At 35.8% G+C, this 17450-nt stretch overlaps 1 protein-coding gene and 1 long non-coding RNA gene across 2 annotated transcripts in view; one reads left to right on the top strand and one right to left on the bottom strand.

The window, feature by feature from the left end:
* LOC122526562 overlaps window positions 1–17450 on the top strand; it is a 100231-nt gene that overhangs the window by 70472 nt on the left and 12309 nt on the right. The window lies entirely within an intron of this gene.
* LOC122526565 lies at window positions 2525–2947 on the bottom strand. The gene is made up of 2 exons (XR_006306109.1): window positions 2764–2947; window positions 2525–2691 (listed from the first exon to the last, which is right to left on the bottom strand). It is a non-coding gene; the product is annotated as an uncharacterized LOC122526565 (long non-coding RNA).

Here is a 17450-nt window from a genome sequence, read left to right as displayed (position 1 = left end):
ATAGACAAAGCTACACGTGCGATACGTCTATATAATTTTATCACGATATTGAAAGAATAAGATAGAATAATCAAATCTATATCCAAGTACGTGATATATGTCCTATATACAGACGTCATTCTTATCCTTAATGAAACCTTTAACAACGTAGTTAAATATAGAATTTCCTTTCTTTTTTCTTCGAGTTATTCGTTAAAGAATAGAAAAGTTAAGGAAATAAAATGAAAGAAAGAAAGAAAGAGATGCATGAAAGGGTGAACGATGAAAAGAAACATACGTATCACGATCGTATTATGATCCTGTGTTCTACCCAAGAAGAATCCCTACGTATAATATAATGAATACACATATACATATATTCTTTATGCACAACGAACAACGCTATCAACGTTCCTTACATAATGCTCGTTCGAGCATAACGAGAACAAAGGACGTATTGTCAGGGACGAATTGTGCTCGAGTTAATGTGCAACCAATAAGTTGGTCAAGTCGATTTGCGAGCCGGTGTCCATAATGATCTGCGGTCCAGCTGAGTTTCTATAGTCAACCCTCTCCCCATTCACCCCTCTACTCGTCCACCCCTAAACCCCTCAACCCTCAAAGCCCCATTTCATTCTCCTCTCCTCACATTTCTTTCCTTCGTTCCTTCCTCCCTCCTAAACCATGCACCAGCGCATTTATAAATATTCATGTAGACATGTAGACACTTCAAGGACCTTTCCTCCGAGTCCATTTTACCACGTGACGTCAAGGACGGACATACCGCACGTTCATTAAATGCAATTCGGTTTATCGATGGTATAACGATACGAGGAAGTACCATATCTCGAATTCCTTTTCATTTTATTACTCGAAACTTGGTTGTTACTACTGATGGAAACTTTCATCGAAATGATTATTATTTCTTGAAGGATTTGCAATTCAAGAATTGCATCGGGGAGTTTTCATTCCTTATTGTAAATCAATGTATTAATAAGAGTATTGTTAACAATTACAATTACGATTAGTACTAAATGTTTTATAAATTTATCCGTATAAAATATGACCATCTTGCTTGGAAAAGGGATGAAAGAAACTGATCTGAATACAATCCAGATTTTCAAGAAAAACAAAATAATAATATATAGGAAATATCCGGTGATATAAGTAAGGAGGGAATTATACTCGTATTTCTTGATTCGCAGCATTACGATATTACCGGATATTCCCAGTAGGAAACGCGGCTTACGATCTTGGACGAGCCATTTTTTTTTTCTTTTCTTTTTTTTTTTCTATTCAGGTCGTCGTCATCCTCGTCGTCCTCGTCCTCGTCGTCGTCGTCATAGTTGGTGTAATCGATGCACTCGTGTGTTCTCGCAACGTGTGCGCGCAGCATCATTCGAGCGTGCAATAATCTGCGGGAGGTTGACCGGAAGCAAATAGAAAAAGTCCTTTAACGTGCTTCGATCTATCTATAACGACTAGCTAATGTTCTAATTACGATCAACGCGCCCTTTTCCCTCCCTCCCTGACCCCCCGCCCCCCACCTATAGATTGTATTAAACGTCCTTATATTCTACCAATGATTTTCACCTGCTATTTCACGATATTTTTTCCCATCTATCCACTTCGCACGTAACCCTTCTAATAGTACAAATTACTATACGCGTATAGTAATTATAATAAAATCGTATAACCATTTTTTATCCTAACCGTTATAGACTAGTATTTGTTATAATAATGAGAGAGAATATTAATAAGATGTTTATATAATATAATATAATAAATAATAAATTATTGTATATATATAATATAAATAATCAAAGAAAGAGATATATATATAATATTTCACGAATTTCTGCAGCATGAAATGCAATTATTTGTTTCTATATAACGTGATTCCTCGTAATAAAATTCGAGAATTTCGCAAACAGGAAAGTGTTGTATAGACAACGAATAATAAAGCATTTCGTATACCAGATTATCATCATCATCATCATCATCTTCATCATCATCATCGAACATTGTAGTACCACCCAACTTATTCCAAAGATTCTAAGAAAAGTAAGAAATCTTCTTGATTGATCTAAGAATTAATCGGAGCACGAGAACCTTATTCTATATCTCTCTCTCTCTCTCTCTTTCCTCTCTTTTTTCTTCTTCTTCTTCTTTTTCTTTCCTCGCAATGTTTTTCGAATCGAACGATCTAGTCACGACGATCCAGTTACCTTTTCCAATCGAGCTGGAATTTGATCCTTGATTATAAATAGCAGCACTCTGGGCGAGAGTGAAGGTATATACGGACAACGGCAAGACACCACGCACTTTACCCGACCTGCAGATAACCGATACAACTCGCACGCAGTGGTTTAACAAGCGGGTCAGTGTTTTTCGCTCTAGTTGTGTTGATATGTATAATCTTGGTAATTATATACCACCACCACCACCACCGCCAGCACCACTACCACCACCACCATCACCACCACCACCACCACCACCATCTGGAGATTTTACCTGAGTCTCTCTCTCTCTCTCTCTCTTTCTCTTGGCCACGGCCCACGGAATGAGCTACCCACATTTTACCGCGCGCCCCAATCAAATCTGATTGGCACTGACTATTATTTATCTTGTTGAAAAAGATTATTCGATGGTTTACGCCTACGTGAGCTCGTACGTGTCCGAATGTGGTTCTCTTTCAAGCTTGAAGGGTACCTTACACATACATACATACATATATATATATATATATATTATATATATATACATATATATACATGCACCTACCTACGTACATCGATGAGAGCGAAAATTGCGTTTGCCTTCTTACAAAGATAAAAACCCAACGGATAATTATTATTCCAACGAAACAGGATCCTGGTTATCTTCATCCACTACTTCTTCTCTCTCTCTTTCTCTCTCTCTTTCATCCTCCTCTTCCTCCTCATCTCTTTGTCTTTTTCCTCTGTAATATAAATAATTTAGTAGAGAAAAAAATATTTCGTTAAAACAAACGAGATCATCGAGAGCTTTTATCTCGAGCTCGTTTTAAACAAAAATCTTCGATAAAATTCGATCACGTTCGTTCAATTAAATTTGTACAAAAAGAATCGTTCGCAAAGGAAAATAATAAAACAGAATAGAAAAATGATATGATATTTATTCGTCGTATTAATTTTTCTTTCGTGTAACAAGTGGCATTGAAAATACTGCTCTGTCTTTTTCTCTTATTTTCTTGTTTCTTTCTTTTTTTTTTTTTTTTTAATGAGATCCTTAATAATCTTATATATTCGCCAAAATATATATATGTAGCAGTTCAAACAAACGAGATCTTAAATTTGATCCTATTTATCTAATTTGATTCACAAGAAAAAAGAAAAAAGAAAAACAAGAAAGATAACGAAATTTCCGATTATTAGCCTTCATTAACCCAAGTTGCATTGAAATTACTCTCCCTCTGTTATTTAAACCATACAAAAAAAAAATCCTTTATAATCATACGTTCGTGGAAATGTATGTATCGGTCAAAAATCAACGAGATCAAAAATCCTTCTGTAAAATTGTAAAATTGTCTAATTAAATTTGAAAAGAAAATTAGTCCAAGTGGAAATAGATGACGAATTTCTCAATTATTATCGTTCATTCATCCAACAAGTGGGATTGAAAGTACCCTCTTTCTCTCTCTCTCTCTTATTTGAAATCCTTTATGGTCATACGTTCACTGAGATATATCCAGCAATACCCCGCAGTGCAGAAGGATGCATCGAGTGCATTCTCCTAGCAAAGGACACGGCGTCGAATCCTTCGTGCTAACGACTTCATCGTGTTGACGGTGTAAGTGGCAGAAGAAGAGGAGGAAGAAGCAGAAACTAAATGTGTGTATACTAAGCGTTAAAGGGAGGAGGAGGAGGAGGGGGAGGGGGAGGGAATGTGTGTGGGAAACGTGTGAAAGAGGAAAGCTGTCGGTTATGTAACTGACTTATTACTTCTTAAAGACGTACGGGAAATTCTAATACCATGACAGAGAAGTGCATATATCATATGATAAATACGATATTAATAGATACAATAAATAATCAATAAATGGATAAACGCGTAATGAATCGATTATAATTCCCATCGAAACGTATCTAATGATTTAATAATTAATCGAAGATATATAATCATCCTAAGATATAATGAATTTATAATACGCGTCAAAAAAGAAGGTTGCATCTCAATTTGATGTTATTCTTTGAAAATAAATAAATGTGAACTCTAGCGATGACCGTTATAACCGTAGATTTTCAAAAACACGAGATAAATCATAAGACAAAATTAAACGATTGATTCTGAAATAATCAAAGTCAGCAAAAAAAATAAAAAAAAAAGGATAATCACTTTAACAGTAAAGTTCAATGTCTCTGTGAGGAGACCTATCAAAATCTTGCCATTTGTTGAGCCGAACGTAAATCATATTTGTACGACTGTACTCGTTCTTTTTTATTTTTATTTTTTTTTTTTAAGTTATGCGAGTTAGTTCCATCGGTAGGTTACTGTTGACCAAGGCTATATGACATATGTCGAAGATATAAGGAAGCTTACCTGGTGAGAGCAACGATATAGTATATAAGTATAAACGCATAAGCGGCAAGGTCGTAAACGCCTCGGTCAGATCACTCCCCGTGCTTGCCAGCAAAGAGAGGTAGATCTAGTCGAGGATGTAATTTCAATTTATGAGATTGTTTACCGTTCCGAACCACTCACCTTTCTCTCTCTCTCTCCCTCTCTCCCTCTTTCTCTATCTTCGTCGTTTTTCTTGCACACGGTTCACCTACGGAAAGATCTCTCGCACGGTCTGTCCTCGCACGATCTATCGTGTTAATGACTTCATTAACGCTTAAAGGATCAATCGATCGATGGATCGATCGATCGATCGATTTTGTTTCTAAGATACGCGTGTTGCATGTTTCTTTGTCGTTCTATAGAAAATCTCGAGAAGAAAACGAGAAGTACACGATATATTATTATACTTAACCGATCTAATTATCGTTGATCGAATTTTTAAACGAATTTGTCTCTCCTTTCAATTTATTCGACTTTTTATTTCTTTTTTTTTCCTTTATTATTATTATTATTATTATTATCCTATTTTTATTAGACGATTTTATATTAGAGGAAAGAAACGTTAACAAGTAATTTCGTTCACGGGTACGAAATGTTGTTTTGATTTTTCCTTTTTTTTTTCTTCTTCTTCTTCTTTTTGTTTTCTACTTCTTTACTACAATCAGTAAATAAAGTTTTACTTTATACGGCAATAGTAATCGTCTTGCATAACTACCTTCCACTCGTTAAGTATAAGTTTTATGATCACCGACACGATGGCATTCTCTCTTAAGAGAGAAAGTCAAACGTCGGTCGACTAAAACTATTCGTTTAAATGAAGATAACTCTTTTCTTTTCTCTTTTTTCTTTTTCATAGGTGCTCATTAAAGAAACGATATGTAACGATAGGTAAGAAAATAACGTGGAACGATATGATAATTCGTTTACATCTTAACGAGAAATTCGTTCCCCTGTTCGCACCATATCTTTTCGATTTGTTTGAATTTTCCCCCGGAGAGAAGAGAAAAGAAAATAAAAGAAAATAAAATAAAAGAAAAGAAAATAAAAAGAAAAGGATATCCTACGATTACCGTTGCAAATGCCATTCCTCGTATTCGAGATGAACGCATAATCTCTCCGGCATGAGAAATCTCACATTTTCCCACGGAATTATTAACTCTCTCTCTCTCTCTCTCTCTCTCTCTCTCGTTTTCTCTCGTTCTCTCTGTCTTTGCTTTAGCAACAGCAAGAAGCAGAAGCAACGCGCAGCAATGGTTATTCGGTTGCCGTCCCGACTTTAGCCGGGCCTTAAGGGAACCCTTCTCTTCTCTTCTCTTCTCATCTTTATCTTTCCTCTCTCACTTTCTCTCTCTCTCTCTCTTCTCTCTCGCACACTATCGGAAATATAATTGGCGCTTTGCAAATCCATTAACCGGGCCCGGTGTGGCAGGTGGCGTTGCCACGGTGTATTACCGCCGGCGGGGCCCTCGCGTACACTAATTCATAGTTTCATGCTTTCCACTGCTTAAAGACTTAATGGAGGCCGCGCACGCATACCCATAAAAGAGAGAAAGAGAGAAAGAGAGAGCTGCCCATTCGCCGTTCTTTGACGTATATACTCACTCGCCGGCCGAGTGAATCGCTCAGCTTCCGTTTTGAGAGATCGAAAGTGTTATGTCGTTCCTACACGAACGAGATGTATCCTTGTAATCTTACCTTTCGCTCGATTATAAACGACGAAACGTACAAACGTAGAGAGAGAGAGAGAGAGAAGTAACAGAGAAATAAACGAAATATCGATAATCTTTGCCACTTTCAAGTACGAATCTCTTCCTCTCTACCTCGTGAGAAGTAATAACAACCCTATAGATGTATACTTATTCCTTATGATTGATTCCAGATCTTTGATGTATCTTAAATGTCCAATGATACTATAAACGAGATATATTTCTTTTGAAAAATTATTCTTCCGACCATTTCGTCTCTGTTATCAATCGAAATTATTAACAATTTATTTTACCCCGAGTGAAATAATCTAAATGAAAGATACGCGAAAGGATTCTTTGGCAGTAAACGTTACTACGAAATAATTATTATTCCTTACCTACCTACTTTACCCTCACCCCATCCCATCCCACCCCACCCCACCCTGAACCTATCATAGTTACTTCCTATCGAAGCGCTCAAACAAGTTTCTCGATTATTTTCTCGATCGAATCGTCGTTTTCACTTTCGAAGATGCCTTTTACTCACTTTCCCCATCCCCCCATACAAACTTATCTTTTTATATATATCTACACGCACGCACACGTATATACAAAGATCGTTCTAATCCTTCTCAGCCCGTTCTACGTTTACGCGAAAATGACGAAGTAAATGACGAAGTCGATCAAGAATACCACTCATGGTTGATACTCTGGAATTCGAGTTAGCGTAACTCGTACTAACGTCTACATCGGTTTGCTCGGTGAGTAGGGACGAGCAAGGTCCTTAGAATGAACCATAGGAGGACCCTTTTCTTCTCTTTCTTCTTCTTCTTCTTCTTTTTATTCTCTTTCTATCTTATACATAGTAGTACCACCACGGAAATCCAGTGCTCGTTCAGAGTGTTCACTATGTAAAGCCGAGGAGGAGGAGGAGGAGGAGGAGGTTGAGAGAGTTAGATAGAGGAGAGATGCATTTGAGGCTACCATTAAGCCGGTGATTGATAATGCCCGCAGACCCGTTCTGCGCCATCGCGTCCGTCCGATCAAGGTCTCAGCTCATCGTCTACATAGTATAGCAGTATATATACCCCCATCTAGCAAAAAGCGAAAAGAGCGAAGACGCTCACTGCATAACGCGCCGCAAAACTCTAGCAAAAAGCGTAAAAGTAACCGTCTACTGCCTTGTCATCGACCCCTCCCCTCGTCCTCACCTTTCCCTCTCTATATCCATACTCTCTTTCTCTTTCCATCTTTCTATATTTTCCCCTTGCCGCTGCATCCTTGTTGCATCGTTGTTGCATCGTTGTTGCCTCCATCCTCACCCCCCACACCCCCACTCCACCCCACCTGGTTGTCCGGCCCGCAGATAATTATCGCCGATGAGAAGAATTCTTCTTTGGATTTTTACTTGAAACAATAGTTATACAAAAAGAATAAAAAAATAAAAACAAATTGTAAAAAGAAACGAATTGGATCGTCCAACAGAGATCTTTCTGCCACCGTAGATGAATTTGTAAACGTCTGTCTGTCTTTATTATTCTATCTATTCTTTTACATTTGTTTCTTTCTTTACTCGCGATGTTAAACGACAATAATTAAATTGAAGATTAATTGGGACATGAAGATAGATCAATCGAATATTAGTTTAAATTAAATCTCATATTTTTGAATCCTTATTGTTCGATTTGGTTAAAAATCTTTATTTAAAAAAAAAGAAATACACTCGAAACATTTAAAGATATTCTCTCGCGTATGAATAAAAAATCAAAATCAAAATTATCGATCGAGGTTGAAAAAAGCGTGTTGTTTGTATACCTAACTTGTTTTACGCGAACCCTAACAAAGATTTTTCCTATTGGTCGAGTAAAACGACAAGTTCCTGCGTGCTTCGTAAGAAAAAAAAAAAGGAAAAAAAAGGAAAAACAAAGAGGCTGGTGTATCGCCAGCTGTAGCAAAATGTCTTTGTTTACTTAACCTCGAGAATAAGGTGGAGGCGCAGAGTAACCGAGCAAAGAGGACAAGAATGGAATCTAGGGAACATAGAGGAAGAACGACAAAAGGTAGAAACGGACGAGCAAGGGAATGACGAGGCACGCATTCCATCCAAGCTATTTTCTCTTGAAAGAGATCGAACAATACGGACACCTTGCTGGACCAAGAAAGAAAGAAAGAGAGAGAGAGAGAGATAGAAGATGACCGTGAAAAACATCGAACGAGACTATCGGACGATGCAATGATTCAACGCGTGTATCAAAACTAAAAATAACTTCAAAGAAATCGTTCTAAATTATTTCAATAATTAGATCGAATGATTAGAATTAAACGAAAGGATCTAAATTCAAATTTACATATGTAAAAATTGATTTATTACGATCTTATATATATATAAAAATATATATTAATAAATAATTATATTATATATTTTTATATATATTATGTATATATAATATAATAGAAAAATTTCAAATAAAGTTATCCCTTTGATACGATTTAACTATAATCATAAGGAGTATTATATAGAAATAACTTATATCAAGTCGAGTGCAATTAATAATAACAAATTGATTATCGTATAATTACGAGAAATTAAGTTGGATTACTCGAGAAGGTTGTTGCACGTGAAGTCTCGAAGAGGGGGCGGATCAACAAAAGGGATTAAAATAAAATCAAAGATAAACTGAGAACAAAAAAAGAGAGAGAGACAGACAGAGAGAGAGAAGAAGAGTCGAGTAAAGAAAATACGAGGGCTAAAGAAGGGGTAAGAGAGAGTAGGATGAGGGAAGGAAAAGGAGGAAGGGGGAAGGGGGGAAGGGGGAAAGGGTGCTCGCGACTCCTGCTGAAAGATTTCCTACGAGTGTAGGAAACGTCCGGATATGATAATAAGCGAGGCTCGCACCGACGTCGAGCGTTATATTCGCGAGAAGCCTCAGGGCTACGAAAGAGAGGGAGAGGGAGAAAAAGGGTGAGGGAAAAGGGAGAGAGAAGAAACCGGGTTCGCGTCAACGCCACGAAGAAGAGAACCAGTCCTCGTTCTTGAAGTCGCTGTCACGACCACCGGCAACTCCTTTCTCTCTCTCTCTCTCTCTCTTTCTATTCCTCCTTCCCTCTCTCCCTCTCTCTCTCACACAAATCCTTCTTCCTACGTGCGTATCTTCCCTATTATTCGTCCCAACCCCGCCGAGAGAGTCACGCCTTTTCGAGCTCGTAACGGTGCACCGTACGTACGAGAAAGAGAAATCTCTTCTTTTTTATCTATTTTTCTTTTTACTTATTATTTTGGTTCTTCTAAATATGCGAAATCAAATGGAAATAGGATATATAAAAGTATATGTTATTTCAGTTTTGTTATATACGAGACATTTAAAATCATTTTATAACGTAGTAGTTTCACAAATTGGTATCGAAATAATTCGGATTATTTATATTTGCGAGAGAAAGATGAGATATAAAGTAATAATAATAAACGAAATTATTATACATTTTGTTTTTTTTCCCCAATCTTATCGTTTACTTTATAAAATTGTCCTTTTTTTTTTAATTAGGCACACAAGAGTACCTACGATTGAAATTTTTTACGATATAAAATGTCGTATTCTTTTCTAATGGGGTGGTGGTAGATATAAAAAAGAAATAATTGCAATTGGAATATCTTTGATAGTCGCGAGCGCATCTTCAAGTCTTTTCGATCGCGCACAAATACCCTCGAAGCATCTCGAGAAGGAATTAGCATAATGCCGAGAAGCATTAGGTACGTAAGCGCAAATTGTGCTGCAGGCATGCTCTCGAAGCACCGTGAGAGAGTGAAGGTGACGTGGGGGGGAGAGGGGGGAAGAGAACGAACAGGACCGAGATTTAAATTTTCATGAAAAATTTATACTCATTTTTCCAATGACTGTAATACGCTCGAGGAAACATTATTATTATTAATCGAGGAAAGATATACCTTTTTAACACTAGATTTACAGACGTAGATTTTCTTTAAAATAATCTTTTTCATTTCTATACAATACCTGTAACACTAAAATCCAAATATCGTATATTTAACTTTATAAAATATAAGATATAATAATATAAATAAAATGAAATATAATTAAAATAAAATGAATACAAATAATATGAAATAAAATGAAATAAAATATAAATATAAATAAAATATATAAATAAAATGAATATAAAATAAAATATAAATAAAATGAAATATAATTAAAATACCCTATATATAATTCGTGAGATTAAAAATCCTATATATTAAAAATTGACAATCTAGAGGATCCAAAATTGAGATCCATTAAATAAAATTGTTGGAATATTAGATGAAAAATCTAATGATACAATCTATCCAATCCAGTTAATAAAGATATCAATGAAAATGCATTAGGAAAAAGGATATGAAAGATAATGTAAGGGGTCGTTTGATTTCGACTAGATTCGCGTGTTAAGATGCGAACAGGTAGGATCATTGCCTTAGGTAGGGGTATTATCGCAATTAAGTCGGTAGGTGTCGGTACCAGGGAGAGGCCTACTGCTGCTGCTGCTGCTGTTGCTGCTGTGTTCTTCTTGCTATATACGCTTCCTCAGAGAAGCAAACTCTCTCATTTACATTTTAACACCCTATCGCACGGGACTAGAGATTAATAGATACGTCAAGCGCTTAAAAGCGTATACCTACTTTACGATCGGTCGTATTTCCTTCTCCTATATATCGGAACCGAACTCTCCGACTGAACCCAACGCTTAGGCCGTTTCCGATAACGCGATCGTTAACGACCACCTCGCTTTCACTCCCTCCGGTATCTGCGAGTTACGCGATACTTCTTCCACAATTGTTAGACTTCATCTTTGGAAATCAGAGAAAAAAAGGAATGACCAATCTCATAGAGGATACTTACTTGCTAAATATTCCCCCCCCTGCCCTCTTACTTTGAAATATTTATTTTACAATGTTTTTTTTTTACGATACACAATTGTGTTCAATTCGTCAACAATTGTTTATAATTTAACTAAGAGAGATATGCGTTTTTTTTTTTTAATTTATTTGAAGACAACGATTAATTTTCCGATCGTTTAGCAACGTTACTATACGTTTGGATTTATTACGAGAATAACTTTCTTTTTGTCTATCTTTCTTTCCTTCCTTGGAAATGGGGGGAAAAGAAAAAAAGGAAAAATGAAAAAAGGATAAAAAATCGATCCTAGTTCCGATGAGAGCCAGGAAAACGATTGAAAGTTCGCGCGATCGGTGGAATAGCAAATGACCGTGCCGTATCAAAGATCTCTTCGTGCTTCGTCCTCATTCGAAGCCAAGAAGAGATCGTAGGGAGAAAAAAGCATACTATTATGGGTAGTTATCGATGGTTACAGGTAGTTGAAACACCGCTGGCTATCCTTCGCACTTCTTAAAGGCCATTCCTCGTTCTATGGGCATCTGGCGCTCCTCGAGATCTATCGATCGGACAGAGATTCTACCAAAGAACATCTGTAAACCGAGAGAAAACGTCTCTCCCTCTATCTCTCTATTGCTAGATTCTTCTCTCTACTCTCTAATAGTAATCGTTACACAGACGAATCTCTCTCTCTCTCACTCTTCTCTTCTATTCAAGAAATTTCACAAGTAACACACTACAAGTTTCTAAAAAGAGAATTACTGAAACTTGAATCAAGACATTACATTAACTAGTACATTATCATTATTGAAGTAACAATAAGATTTATGGAAGTAATACGATAAGTTTCTAAAATGTAAATTAACCGATAGTTAGTTAAAGACATTAACATAATAAACAGTAAGTAAATTCAATAATATTCCCAATTAAAGTAACTCTACAATTGAAGTTGTTATTAGTTAATTAGGTTACTTATGTTTAATGCATTTTTATAATACATTGTATTCGTGTCAGAGACTTTGGTAAAAATAATGAACGTTTAAATGATAAGTAAAAAAAAAAGGTTTGAGATAAACATAAAACTTTAACTAAGGTAAAATTGTTAGGACTGGAAGGGTTAAAGACTCAAGTAAAGTACACGTGTACTGCTGTTTCAGATTATAGAGAAGATCCTTCTCGACTTATGTTAGTGCAAAAAAAAAGGTTCGAGTGAATGAGACCGGAGCGATTCAACGGGGGCCTTTTAACGCTCCGCTAATTAGCAAAGCGAGTCACGTAATGTCTGTACTAATTAGAAAATACGGTACACGTAACAATAGCGCCAAAGGCCGATTGCGTCAACTAATCGCGTGTTTTCCTCTTCTAAGTTTGTGTACTTGATGTGCTCCAACGACTCACACGGCGTCTTCGACTGCTAACAATAAGTCGATAACCCGACTTTCGATAATAAATTTCTAAACCTAACTAATGCCTATTAGATACTACTTTTTCGATTCGTATACACGTACGTAAAATAAATCAATGATCTCGTGTATTTTATTCGATAAAATAATTACGAACAAAAATTGAATACACTTTATTATCTTAAAAAGAAATAATTAATTATCAAAGTGATTATATTTTTAATTATTATAACGAATCGCGTTAAATATATTCGCACCAGATTCCAAAATATTTTTCTTTTTTTTTTTTATACGAAATGTACAAAAAAAAATGTACCGTAGCACGTTTATTGTGACGTTGTCTCGTGTCAAACACGAATGGAATTTGAAAAAGTGTTGACACTAGTGGAGCCTTTAAGTCGGTAAAAAACTACGTTCGTTCCACTTAAATTATTCCGTTATTAGAATCCTTCTCTCTCTTGTTACCCCCCTTTGGCCATGTGACGCAATGCACGGACTCTTTCGATGCAATTCCTGTGGTTCGAACCCAATATCACGAGAGGGATATACGTTTTCGTGGTGGTGTAACTGACCTGCCTCAAGGAAAGCTTAGTTGCTCCGTGCCAACCACAAACCCGTTCAATTATTTTTTCTTCTACTCTTCTATCTTTCCTTGTCTTTCTTTCGTACCCACCCCACCCCACGCGTGATCCAGCGAATATCAGTCGTTCTCTGTTACGAACGAGAACGAGATACGCCAAATTGCCGAGGACAGACAAGTTGCTTGTTTAAAGATAACAAACCTCATCTAAAAAATAAACTAACACGTGTAAGATCAAAAGCAATTTCGAAAGATACAAAGTACTATACTAAACTCGCCTAACTTAACTGATAGGGAAATCAAGTACTTAGATATATTTAATACATTCGTCATATATTGATAACCCGTGTAATATTTATTCAAATTTTCTAAATAAATGTTTCATCAATTAATCATAATTGTCGACGGATAAAAATTTAAATAAGTAGAATAATTAACTAATTTTTACGATCTATCGGATCGATAGAAAAACTAGAATAGAAAATCAAGAATTAAAGTCTCATATAATAAATCTGAATCTCATCTAACGTTCGTTAGTGGTGAAGGAAGGCTTAAAGAAGAAGGGACAATTATGGGAGCATGAATATTTATGGAAAGTCAGGGTGCACCGTGTAATCTTTACGGGACAACGGGCAAGGGACATCGGAGCCCTTGGCTACTACGACGACGATACACCTCACGGTTTACTTTGTCGGCTGCAAACTCGCCGAACTCAATTACCCTCTCGCAAGTGGAGGGCCCGAGAGAGAGAGAGAGAGAGGGAAAAGGTACAACGTGGATTCGAAGGGAGGAAAGGGAGAGAAAAGTTCTCGCCGCGATACGAAGAAGCGATCGATCCTTGCGAGCCTAAGTGGCTACCATTTGCGACTGACAAAAGGACCTATGTGCAATGTGCATCCTACGCAACATCCTAACTGAACGTTTATTTAAACTCCCTTTTCTCTTTCAATTGAAACCATTACGTTTAGATTAAACATTATCTATACTATATAATTATTCATTATATATTAACATGTTCTTTTTTTATATATATATAATAAATACATTATACAATAAGAAAGGATGTGTTAAAGTTTAATAAAATAAGCAAGTAACGATGCCATGTAAATGAAGTATTTAAAATCGTTGCTTCGCACTCGTGTATTATTGAAGGTATTCACGAAACGATATTGCCCAAATAAAACCTAAATAAATATCTAACAATGCTAATATATAATACATTTTTGTAATCACGTATATTAATTTAACTAAAGGAAAAGAAATAATATAGTAATATTTTAAATGTAAATCGATTTTTTTCTGATATTCGCGGTAGTATCCGAATAAAAAGGGCCAGTGTATACAAAGAGGAAGAGAGATAAGGGACGAAAGAGAGAAAGAGAGAGAAAGGGAGGTAGGGAGAGGGAGAAAGAGAGTCGATTATGGGTTAGAGGCCGACGATAGTTTCGAATTACCCGTTCGTTTGAGAAACGCGTACCTCTCGCGCCTATCATCTCGGCTTTAAGCGATACGTCTCTCGTACGCCTTCTATAGTTTATGCACGGCATGAGTCGGTCGGTGCATTGTTCCCATGGTGGTGCATCGCACGTTTGCCCGAGTATCGATACGAGGATACGCTTCGCAGCCAATTATTATTGCCATTTAGATAAGGAACGCAACGCTAGTTAAAGCCAGCGAACCTCCTTGCCGAGCATCCTAAGATGCAACACTCTTCTTCTCTTCCTCTCTCTCTCTCTTCCTCTTCCTCTTTCTCTCTCTCTCTCTCTCTCTCTTTGGTTAAGTTAAACTAGCTCGATTCGCGAACGACGAGAATACGTGCGATCGAAATTCGACGAAACGTGACGGCGCAAAGTGGCAAATTATCTTAAGATTATCTTCCATGGATACTTTATGTATATATATATATATTTAGATTGATCTTCGTAAGAAAATATTATTTTAACGAGAAGATCGATAGATCCCCGATGGTTTCGAAAGTATTCCTCAGAAAAATTCATTTTCTGAAGGGATACCGTTTAAAAAAAACTATATCACTAACTTATTTTCTCTGTTTAAGTAATGGCTAAAAACATCCATTGTAAAAAAAGTTAAAGAGAAAGAAATTAAAATGAAATATTTATCTAGCAAACAATTGTGAAACTTAAATGTGTGCTAATATATTTTAAAATTTTATGTTTTATATTTTTTATTTAAATCTTCATTAATTTTGTAAATATATTTAAATATAGTCCTTTTATTTATTGTTAATTTCTATATATATATTATCTATTTATTTCTATTTATATTATTTTATTTATCAGTATTATATTTATATTATATCTTTATCTTTAAATATTTTTTTATATTATGGTAATTTAACAATAGATAATTCCCGTCAATGTTTGAATAAACAAAATAAACAAAATATTACGTTACTAGCTAGCACGTTTAGCGAACAAACTATAACTTTCGTGATAGGAATAAGGCAAAAGTAATGATACGATAAAGATATAAATGTATGAGTTTAAAAAATGATTTGACGTTAATTGAAGAAAAATAAGTATAGAGATAAGAGAGCCAAATAGTATCGTGAAAAGCCGGCAGCAATAGGGACATTATCTGGCGTGCAGTCGAAATACGTGTAATCGAACGAATCGTTACGTATTGAATCGCTTGCATAACCAAAGTGAATCTCTATGGCATACTGAAGCAAATCTTTTTCAACGATCGGCTCTTTTCACCTCAGCCTACCCACGTTGTTTTGCGCTACCCCAGTGAGCATGATAGACGCGTATTCGGCTTGAACAATCAAGTTAATATATATATATATATATATATGTACACTTACATATCTTTCTCTAACATAGATACATATGTAGCATGTATAATATATACTTGTAAGTATAGTAGAATAGCTGGCAAGCTGATAGTCGGTTTAAAAGGCACCAGAGGAAAGTATCTGCGACCCCACGCGAGATAATCGCTATGATATACTACTAATGACGTTCAGAGTTCTTCGATGAATAGAAGAGAGACCGAAACGAGATCGAAATACCTTCTATTGCGTCACGTAATCTGACGGTCGTTAAAAGATTACTCACGATTAGAATATATCGAAGAAATACCGAATCTAAATCATTGTAATTGTTTCGAATCTCTAGCTCTCTCATGCAAATTATATTATATTTCTATAAAATAATAATAAGAATATAATTTTTCGATTCCGTAATAACAACCAAATACGGATATTACATAAATTATCTGCAATTTTAAACGAATAATCTCAATAATACCATCAAAAATAAATAGGACAAAATATATAATCAAAAATATTATAGGACAATAAAATAAAAATCTTTAAAACAAATGATTTCTCAATTCTCGAAAAACAAATATACCATTATAAGTCTACTTTTTTAACATAATTGAATAAATAAGATAATTACAATTATATAATACAAACAATACAAATTTCAAACGTACAAAATTTGTCGGCCCTTTAAAAACGTATATAATGACAACCCATAAAACGAATATCTAATACTATAACACATACTTAGAAGATCTTTATAGAAATATAATCAAGTATCTGAACACAGAGACAATTGAGTATACCGAATAGCAATCTATATCGTTAAATATTCGAACACAAAAGTCACTTTGCGAAGATGGTCTCGTAAGACGGCCTAATCTTCCCCGATCGTCTATCGAGTCGCGCGCAAGAAAAGTTACTTCGAAGAAGGGTAAGAAAAAAGAGATAGAAAGAGAAAACAAAAACATAAAAAGAAGGAGAAGAGAGGAGAGGAGAGTAGAGGAGAGGAGAAGAAAGAATCCGCGAATGGAGAAATCTCCCTTTTATCCGCGATTTACTTCGGATAGACGTATAGCGTTTCCCCCTGTTCCATCGTACTCGTATACCCATTCCGATTAAGTGGACAAGAGAGGACGGTGAAGTCTCTACGGTCGGTCTTATACAACTGTGAGAGAAAGAGAGAAAGAGAAATAGTCCAGGGTACATACATACATATATATACATACATAGTTACATACATATATACGCGGAAAGCCAATTAAAGGACCGAAGAAGAGGTCCCGCCTTGCGAAGGACCCACGTACGAGTACCTACATACATATATACATATATATATATATACCTACGAATACGAATAAATCACGTGCTCGCGAGAGTAAGCGCATATCTTCTCTCTCCGTAAGTCCCTACGTACAGTAGGATACACATATAGGGTGTCAAATAGAAAAATATATATTACACTTTAATATCTTTCCTTCTATTCCATTCAACTCGTACACAGACGTGTTAATACGTTTGATTTATATG

The sequence above is a fragment of the Polistes fuscatus genome, unplaced genomic scaffold (genome assembly GCF_010416935.1).
Source record: "Polistes fuscatus isolate 324 unplaced genomic scaffold, CU_Pfus_HIC Scaffold11, whole genome shotgun sequence".
NCBI classification, from domain to species: Eukaryota; Metazoa; Arthropoda; class Insecta; order Hymenoptera; family Vespidae; genus Polistes; species Polistes fuscatus.
Note: the sequence above shows the minus strand (reverse complement) of the source record. Positions and strands in the feature narration are given on the sequence as shown.